The following is a 10,572-nucleotide window of genomic DNA, read 5'->3' on the forward strand; positions in this document are numbered from 1 at the left end:
TCTCTCTCTCTCTCAAAAAAAAAAATCCTACTGCCACTATCTCTATTGAATGCTTTAATACCTTGCTTAAATAAAAGCTTCAGTTGCTTACTAAACCCTTAAAACAGAGACAAAGACCAAAGTTCTATAGCAGGCTATAAAATCATTCAAAAAATAGAGAGCCAGCAGAGCCTTGTAATCCCAGCAACATGGAAAGCTAAGGCAGGAGGAATGCAAGTTCAAACCCAGCCTCAGCAACTTATCGAGACACTGTCTTAAAATAGAAAGCAACTCACCAAGGCCCTGTCTCTAAATAAAAAAAAAAATATATATATATATATATATATATATAAAACTGGCTGGGGATGTGATACAGTGGTTAGGTGCCTATGGGTTCAATCCCCAGTATCAAAAACAAAGAAATAAAGATATAGATACAATAGTGATACTCCTGTGAAAACATTACTACCAGTAAGATCACCAATACATCTTATTATACATAAATTACCACTGATTATCATAAACACTTGAAAAGCCTTAATTGAAAAACATGAGAAGGCTGGGGTTGTGGCTCAGTGGTAGTGAGCTTGCCTGGCAGGTGTGAGGCACTGGGTTGGATTCTCAGCATCATGTATAAATAAAAAAATAAAATAAAGGTCCAATGACAATAAAAAATATTTAAAAAACATGAAAGCCTTGCCCAGTGGTAACCATATGTAATTCCCTCTCAGTCACTGGGGGAATAAGGAGGGAAGAAAGAAAGTTAGTGAACAACAGCCTGGGCAATTTAGGCCTTGTGCCAAAATAAGCAATAAAATCTGCCATGGCCAAGCCAGGAGAGGTAGTGGAAACCTATAGTCTCAGTGGCTCTGGAAGCTGAGGCAAGAGAATTGATAGTTCAAAGCCAGTTTCACCAATTTAATGAGTCAGTAAGCAAATCAGTGAGACCCTGTCTGTAAAAAAATATTTAAAAAGGGCTGGGGATATGGTTCAGTGCTTAAGTGCCTGGGGGTTCAATCCCCAGTACAAAACAATACAAACTCAAAGGCTGTAGCTCAGTGGTAAAACTCACCTGGATTTAATCCCCAGTATCAAACATACACACACACACACACACACACACGAATGAATGTCCAACTTGTTAATGAGGTACACACCTTTTTAGCAACTCTGCAAACTGAGGAAGGAGGAACCAAAGTTTTAAGCCAGTCTCAGCAACTGAGGGAGACACTGTCTTAAAATAGAAAGCAAAAAGGACTTGAATGTAGCTCAGTGACAGAGAATATCTGGATTCAACCCCAAAATGACTACCAGGGGAGAAAAAAACAAAAAAAACAGGATGTTGGCCCATGACTGAAGCTCTGAATTTAATCTCCAGTCCTGCCAAAAATAGAGGACATATATTATCATCCATTAAATTGTTAAAGTGGGCTGGGGTTGTAGCTCAGTGGTAGTGTGCTTTCCTAGCATGCTTGAGGCACTGGGTTCAATCCTCAGCATCACATAAAACAATACACAAACAAAATAAAGGTATTGTGTCATCTATAATTTAAAAAAAACATTAAAAGACATTCTTTAAGTTATAAGAATACTATAAAACAAATATCTTTATAAACAAGAATAACAACTTAGAACACAATGGGGAAAAACTCATTAGGAATAGGGGAGGGAGTGAGGGGTTGGGGGATGCTTGGCATGGCATTGCATGTGAACTCTAGACATTAAACCCAGGGCCTCCACACATGCTCAACATTGACCTTTTACCCTCAGCACAGAAAACAGCAATTGTTAAAAATATATGACACCTAGGAATAAACTCTCATGCAAGCTCTACAGTTATAAAAATGCAAAACTTTCGGGCTGGGATTGTGGCTCGCCTAGCACGTGGGAAGCCCCAGGTGTGATCTTCAGCAACACATAAAAATAAATAAAGATATTGTGTCAAACTACAACTAAAAAAAAAAACCTGCAAAACTTTCCTGATACCTTTTTAAATGATGCAAAACTTCACCCAACTGGAGTCAAACCTCTATTTGGATGAAGATTATAAAGAAAATATTAAAAGACAAAAGCCTAAACCTAGACACAGAAGGTACCAACCTGTAGTCCGAGATGCTCAGAAAACTGAGACAGGAGGACAACTTGAGCCCAAAACTTTAAAGCTAGCCTGGACAACATAGGAAGACCCTCTTCCAGAAAAAGAAAGAAAGAATGAAAACAAACAACAACAAATATGAAATAACTCTACTCAGGAGGTGAGGCAGAAGGATAAAAAGTTGCAGGCTAGCCTGCTTCTGAATAAAAAATAAAAAGGGCCAGGGATGAAGCTCAGTGAGTGGTAGTTCACTCCTGGGTCCAATCCCTAGTTCCAGCAAAAAACAAACAAACAAACAAACAAAAAAAACATAAAGCAGTTCACAAAGTACAGGGCAGGCTGGCAAAGTGACAACATGTGTAATCCCAGCAGAGCTTGGGAGGCTGAGGCAGGAAGAGCACAAATTCAAAATCAGCATCAGAAATTTAGTGAAGCCTTAAGCAACTCAGACAGACCCTGTCTCTAAATAAAAATAAAAAGCTGGCTGAAGATGTGGATCTGTGATAAAACTCCTCTGGGTTCAATCAGCAGTATCAAGCGCACACACACACAAACACAACACAATGAATGTCCAGCTGGTTAAAGAGGTATACTCCTTTAATCCCAGCAACTCAGCAAAATAAGAAAGGAGGAACCGAAGTTTGAAGCCAGCCTTAGAAACTGAGGGAGACACCATCTTAAAATAAAAAGTAAAAAGGGCTTGGGATTTAGCACAGTGGCAGAGAATCTCTGGGTTCAACCCCTAAATCCTGACCAGAAAAAAAATAAGGTGGCCTATGAGAGCAGATCTGAGTTTAATCCCCAGTTCCGCCAAACATAAAGCATGTAATATTATGATTCCTTAAATTAAGTCATAAGAATTCGAGAAAATAAATATCTTTATAAACAAGAATAACCAGTTAGAACACAATGAGAAGAAACTCATTAGGAATAGAGGAGGGGGTGAGGAGTTGGGGGGGGGAGGGTTGGCATCTCACTGCATGTGAACTCTAGACTTTAAACCCAGGGCCTCCACACATGTTCAACATTCACCCCATACCCTCAGCACAGAGAACAGCAATTGTTAAAAATATATGACACCTAGGAATAAACTCTCATGCAAGCTCTACAGTTATGATACTGCAAAACATTCCCCAAATGATAAAAAACTTCACCCTACTGAAGTCAAACCTCTTTTTGAATGAAAATCCCAAGAAAAACAAAATACAAATGTCTAAACCTGGACGCAGAAGGTACCAGCCTGTAGTCCCAGCTGCTCAGAAAGCTGAGACAGGAGGACAACTTGAACCCGAAACTTTTAAGACTAGCCTGGACAACATAAGAAGACCTTCCAGAAAAAGAAAACAAACAACAACAACAAATATGAAATAACCTCTCCAGAGGTAAGGGAGTACGATGAAAAGTTCCAGGCTAGCCTACCTCTAAACAAAAAATTAAAAAAGGCCAGGGATAAAGCTCAGTGGGTCCAATTTCTAGTTCCAGAAAATAATAATAATAAAAGAACTTTAAAGCAGTTCATAAACAACAGGATAGGTCCCCAAACAAACAAACAAACAAAAGATATATGTACAATAGAAACACTCCTGTGGAAACATTTCTACCAGCACCAACCACCAATACAACTTCCTATACAGAAGATTACCATTGATTATCATAAATGCTTTAAGGGAAAAGTCTTCATTAAAAAAAACGTGAGAGCCAGACACAGTGGTGACCATGTGTAATCCCCTCTCAGCAACGGAGAAGGAACTAAGCCACTAAGGCAGGAGGAATGAAATTTAGAAAGCAGCCTGGGAATTCAGACCTTCTGCCAAAATAAGCAATGAAAATTGTCATGGCTGAACCAGGCAAGGTGTGCACACCTGTAATCCCAGTGGCTCAGAGGGTGAGGCAAGAGGATTGTGAGTTCAAAGCCAGCCTCAGCAACTTAGTAAGTCACTAAGCAACTCAGTGAGACCGTGTCTCTAAATAAAATATTGTAAAAGGGCTGGGGATGTGGCTCAGTGCTTAAGCGGCCTGAATTCAATCCCTCCTAAAAAAAACACAACCAACCAACCAACCAACCAAACAAACAAACAAACAAAAAACCCCATAGCTGTGGCTTAATGGTGAACCTCCCCTGGGTTGAATCCCCAGTATCAAACACACACACAACACACACACACACACATACACACACATACACACACGAGAGTATGCACATGCGTGTGCGTTTTGGGAGGCACACACACAAGGGAATGAATATCCAGCTGGTTAAAGAGGTACACTCCTTTAATCCCAACAACTTGGCAAACTGAGGAAGGAGGGATCCCAGTTTGAGACCAGCTTCAGCAACTGAGGGAGACACTGTCTTCAAAAGTAAAAAGGGGGGATGGGGTGGTGGCTCAGTGGTAGAGCGCTTACCTAGCACTTGAGAGGCCCTGAGTTCCATCCTCGGAACCATGTAAAAATAAAGTAAAATAAGGCAGAGGATCCAACTACAACTAAAAAAAAAAGAAAAGAAAAATATCTGGGTTCAACCGCCAAATCCTCACCTGAAAAAAAAAAAAAAGCAAGCCCGTGAGTTCAGCTCTGAATTTAATCCTCAGTTCCACCAAAAATAGAGAACATATATTATCATTCATTAAATTGTTTAAGTCACAAGAATGCTAGACAACAAATATCTTTATAAACAAGAATAACCAGTTAGAACACAATGGGGAAAAACTCATTAGAAATAAATGAGAGGGGCTGGGGATGTGGCTCAAGCGGTAGCACGCTCGCCTGGCATGCCTGCGGCCTGGGTTAGATCCTCAGCACCACATACAAACAAAGATGTTGTGTTCCCCGAAAACTAAAAAATAAACATTAAAAAATTCTCTCTCTCTCTCTCATAAATGAGGGGTTGGAGGGTTGTGGGGGTGGTTGGCGTAGTGCTGCACCTGAACTCTAGACATTAAACCCAGGACCACCACATATGCTCAACATTCACCCCATACCCTCAGCACAGAAAACAGCAATTGTTAAAAATATATGACACCTAGGAATAAACTCTCATGCAAGCTCTACAGTTGTAAAACTGCAAAATGTTCCTGAAATGATGAAAAACTTCACCCAACTGGAGTCAAACCTTTATTTGGATGAAAATCTTAAGGAAAACAAAATACAAACACCTAAACCTGGTCACAGAAAGTACCAGCCTGTAGTCCCAACTGCTCAGAAAGCTAAGACAAGAGGACAACTTGAGCCCAAAACTTTAAGGCTAGCCTGGACCCCCTTCCATAAAAAGAAAACAAAAAGCAACAACAAATATGAGATAACTCTACTCCAGAGGTGAGGCAGTAGGATGAAAAGTTCCAAGCAAGCCTGCCTCTAAAGAAAAATTTTTAAAAAGGCCAAGGATAAAGCTCAATGGTAGAACACATCTAGGTCTAATTCCTAGTATGGGGGGTGGGAGAACCATAAAACAATTAACAAAGAAAGGACAGGCTGGGCAAGGTGGCTCACACTCCAGTATTCTCAGCAGAGCTTAGGAGGTTGAGACTGGAGTGCAAATTCAAAGCCAGTCTCAGCCATTTAGCAAGGCCCTAAGCAACTTAGCTGGATCCTGTCTTTAAATAAAATATAAAAAACTGGCTGCGAAAGTGGTTCAGTGGTTAATCTCCCTGGGGTTCAACCCCTGGGGACCCCCAAGAAATATAAAATATAAAGACAGAATGTTCCATCACCCAGGGGCTGAAAAAAATGCAAAGGAAGTCTACCTACTGAACCGGCAGAGATGTAAGGACTGACAACCCTGTTTTTGGACCTTGGGTACTGACCCAGTGATTTCACTTCCACAAACTCATTTTGAACAGTTAGGGCCAATTCAACAAATATATTCCAAAAACTCGCTTAAATAAAGACAAATAAAGTGGGCAAAGTGGCTCATGACTATGATCCCAGGTACTCAGGAGCACGAAACTTCGGGATACCAAATTTTAGGACAATCTCAAGCAAGGTAGTGAGACCCTGTTGATTCAGAATAAAAAGTAAAATAAATAATAAAAATGGGCTGAAGGGGCTGGAGTTGTGGCTCAGTGGTAGAGCGCTTGCCTACCATGTGTGAGACAAGGAGTTCAATTCTCAACACCTCATATAAACAAACAAAATAAGGATCATTGACAACTAAAAATATATTTTCAAAAAAAAAATGGGCTGGAGATGTAGCTCAGTGATAAAGTAGTCCTAGGCTCAATCCCCATTAGCAAAAATAGTTTAAACAAAAAATGGGCAGATCACTATAAGGAAATATCTGTGCATTGGCTCATTCAGGTTTCTAAAACAAAACCCCATTGCACCTATGACTTACAAACAACCATTTATTTCTTACCGTTTTGCTGGGGTAGAAGTTGGAGATTGAAGACTGCTTCCAAATTGCTTAGACACCTTCCTGCAGGCTCCTTACAAAAGGGAGAATCAATCTGGGACTCCTTTGTATAGCCACAACCATATCCTGGGGTGGGGACTCCACCCTCAGGGTCAAAGGCTCCTCCCCTTAAGAGATAAGTTTCAGCACTGCTAATGGTACATTTCTGTCATCACCACTCCCTCATTAGTGTGGAATAAATTAGAGTGCATCCAAACAAAATATCACTCAACCTTTGAGAAGTTATTTAGACCATGAGGCAAACAAACTTTTCATGTTTTGAGACAACTAAGGAAATCCAAACACCACCAGTGTGACAATAATAATGAATTACCGTTGATAGTCTTCAGTATTTATGAAAACTTAGCTTTGAGAGATACAAAATAGAACATTTAATGCAATGGTTTTGCTGGCCATGCATGAAGAACTATTGAAGAGGGGCAAAAGTGGAAAAAGCGCAATCTCTCAACTTTTGCAAATATCAAAAATGCTCCAGGGGGGCTGAGATTGTAGCTCAGTGGTAGAGCACTCACATAGCACAGGCGGGACCTGGGTTCAATCCTCAGCACCACATAAAAATAAAGGCATTGTGTTGTGTCCATCTACACCTAAAAATATAAATATTAAAAAAATGCTCCAGGGCTGGAATTGTGGCTTGGTGGAAGAACACTCAGGTCGCACGCATCGGGCACGGGGTTCCATCCTCAGCACCACATAGAAATGAATGAATAAAATAAAGGTACTATGGTCATCAAAAATAAATAAATAAATAAAAGAATGAGAGAAAAAATGTTCCACAAATTTTTTTTTTAAGTTATTTGTGTTTCCATTTACTAACATGACAAAACCTTAAGATAAACTGTCACATACAGTAGCAGGAAAGAGCCAGGTGTGATGGTGCATGCATGTAATCCCAGTGGCTCTGGAGGCTGAGGCTGGAGGAGTGCAAATTCAAAGCTAGCCTCAGAAACATAGTGAGGCCCTAAGCAACTTTGCAAGACCCTTTTGCAAGAAAGAGCAGGCGGCATCCAAAGGTGCCACCCAGTCATACAGGAGGTGAAGCACAGGTCACAATCCAGGGGGAGAGGAGATGTTCCCAAAACAGGCAGAACACCCACAGGTCTTCTAATTAGACAGAAGCTCAGTCCCTGAGGCAAGAATAGTTTGCATCCTTGAGCTTGCAATCCTCCTGCCACAGCCTCTGAAGGCAAAATATCCAGGACCTAAGGAGAATGCATAGCATAGAATACTATGCAAATAATGTAGATTTCCAAAGGCGCCACCCAGTCATACAGGAGTTGAAGCACAGGTCACATCTAGGGGGAGAGAGGATGTTCCAGAACAGCCAGAACACCCACAGGTTTTCTAATAAGACCGAAAGCTCAGACCCTGAAGCTTAAGAATAGTTTTCATCTCTTTGCACTCACCAAAAGCTCAATCTGATGCTAAAAATTTTAAATTATAATCCCTCCACTCCACTGAAGAAGTGCATGATGCAGGTACCACCACCCTTGTGTTCACAAAGAAATGAAAAGCCAGGAGTTTGTGCTACATTCAGCATCTCTCCCCACACTGGACTTGAAAGCCCTTCTTAGAAGGTCACCCACAGGTCAAGAGTAGAGGCTCATGTTTGGAAGTCAACCACTAGGGGAGCTGAGGCAGGAGGATTGAGAATTCAATGCCAGTCTCAGCAAATTATAAGGCCCTTAGCAACTTGGTAAAACACTGTCTCTAATTAAAAAATAAAAAATGGGCTGGGGATATGGCTCAAGGGTTAAGTGCCCTGGGTTCAGTTCCTGGTGCTAATAAATAAATAAGAATAAAAAAATTTAAATACCAGGGAACAAAATATGAGTTCATTCAGGTAAATTTACGTATTATATGTGCATGTAAAACACAAATAGGGTGATATTCTCAAATTAGTTATGAAAATATTAATACTGGAGTCACACTGTACTATGATTTCCATGACTACTTCCTTATGAAACCTTTCTACATCACTTGAATTTTAAAATAAACCCTTTATTTTCACAATTTAGTAAAATAAAATTATTTCACTTTCTAAATGATACAGAGGTGCAAATCTTCTTAAGAAGATCTACTAAGGTGCGAGGGGCATAGCTCAGTGGTAGAGTGCTTTCCTAGGATTATGAGGCATATTTGATCCCCAATACCAAAAAGCAAAAAAGAACTATAAGGGGCAAACAAGAAGGAGATTAAAGCTGCAGTCCTAAGGTCAGTTGAGGGTCATCCACAGAAAAATCCAGAAACAGCAAGGGGCAATAGAAGCAGATATCTTACACAGACAGTGGGCAGAGCAGGATAGTTCAGAGAACCACAGACCAATCAGAGTCAGGAGAGGTAGGGAGGGGTTGAGTGGGCAACCAAAGAATTCTGATTCTCCTTCACAAGACAAAGAAGACAAAGGAGAGAAAGTGCAGGCTGCATCTAAATTTAGCAACAAGACCTGGAGGACCTAAAGAGAATGTTTAGCATAGTATACTATGCAAAAAAATGTAAATCTCCAAAGGTGCCACCCAGTCATACAGGAGGTGAAGCATAGGTCACAATCCAGGGAGCAAGGAGATGTTCCCAGAGCAGCCAGAACACCCAGAGGTTTTCTAACTAGAAAGACAGCTCAGACCATGAGGCCTAAGGATAGTTTGCATCCTTGAGCTGGCAATCCTCCTGCCTCAGTCTCTGGAGTGGCTGGAATTACAATAATTCTAAACACTGAAGATGAATGAAGGCAGACTGGTATCTGCCTTCATGTCAAAATGATCCTCTCCACACTAACAATTACTTACCCCTTTCCACCACTCCCTGAAATGAGTTGGTTATTGCACCTCCAAAGGGAGTCACTTTTCCATCTGTTAAAGTTAAAACTGCCTGAAGAAATCATTACATTAAGGTACCCTCCAGAAGGTCTGGAAGAGCTCCACTAACCCATGTCTACAAACCAAGAAGCTCAAAGCTCTTTGGAAGTTAAAACTCCAGAGATTGCTTAAGCATGATAATCCCTGCCCTCTACTCAAGCTGCATCTGTGTTGGGGAAGAGGAAGAGGGTACATTCAGGATATCCCAAAACTAGGTAGAAAAGATCCTTAGTAATCCAGAGCCATCTCCTCTCTTAGGCTACTTCTTTGGAGAATATAAAGGCACTTTTTTTGGAGGGGAGGGGGGACTGCACAGCCAGAGATGCCAAAGTCAGCAGGGTAGAGGTAGAAATAGCTCTGGAAACTTCCTTTCCAGGGTTTCCTTAGTTAGATTTCAGATTCGTTTCTTGTTTATTCACCCTTTCAGAACTGCCTACAATGTCTTCAGAAATTCATGTACTCAGGGGGAAAGTCAAACCCATTAAATAAGAAGTTGAAAAGTTTAGGAGAGTAATGTACATGTTCATAGTCCTAGAGGTCAGGAGGATAAATAGGTGTGGCAGATTGTGGATATGGGGCTTGGTGCTTCTTAACGGTACAGAACAAACAGGAGACTCACAAGGAGCTGCTGAGACCCCAAGACTCAAGGACAGTTCAGTGTACCCCTGATGTTGGTGAAAACTAGGGCTGGGGTTGTAATTCAGTGGTAGAGTGCTTGCCTAGCATGGGCGATGCCCTGAGTTCTACCCAAGCGTGGGGGTGGCTGGTGACATACCAGCTGAAAACTTTTGGGAGAGGGAGTGCATGTTGCACTTACAAATTTTGATTATTGCCTTCCCTTCTCCAAGACAGGAAAGAATTCAATTCAAACTGATGCCCTAAGTGAGCCAGATTCTGTTTCCTAGATTTGTTGTTGTTTCAGTGTGTGTGTGTGCGTGTGTGTGTGTGTGTGCGTGCGCGCACGCAGGTGCACATGCCCCCACGTGGTACTGTGGATTCCACCTGGGCCTTGTGAATGCTAGGCAAATGTTCTATCATTGAGCTATACCTACCCAGCCCATCTTTTCCTATATCAAGCCAGGGTCTTGCCAAGTTGCCCAGGATAGCCTTGAAGTTCCTGATCCCACCGTCTCAGCCTCTAGAGTAACTAGGATTATAGACAACAGGGCCCAGCTTTAATTTTAGGTATTGATGCTGTTACTGGTAGTCAGCCAGATAACCCGCCTGGCCAGCAA

Source organism: Marmota marmota, unplaced genomic scaffold (assembly GCF_001458135.2).
Source record: "Marmota marmota marmota unplaced genomic scaffold, marMar, whole genome shotgun sequence".
Lineage (NCBI taxonomy): Eukaryota > Metazoa > Chordata > Mammalia > Rodentia > Sciuridae > Marmota > Marmota marmota.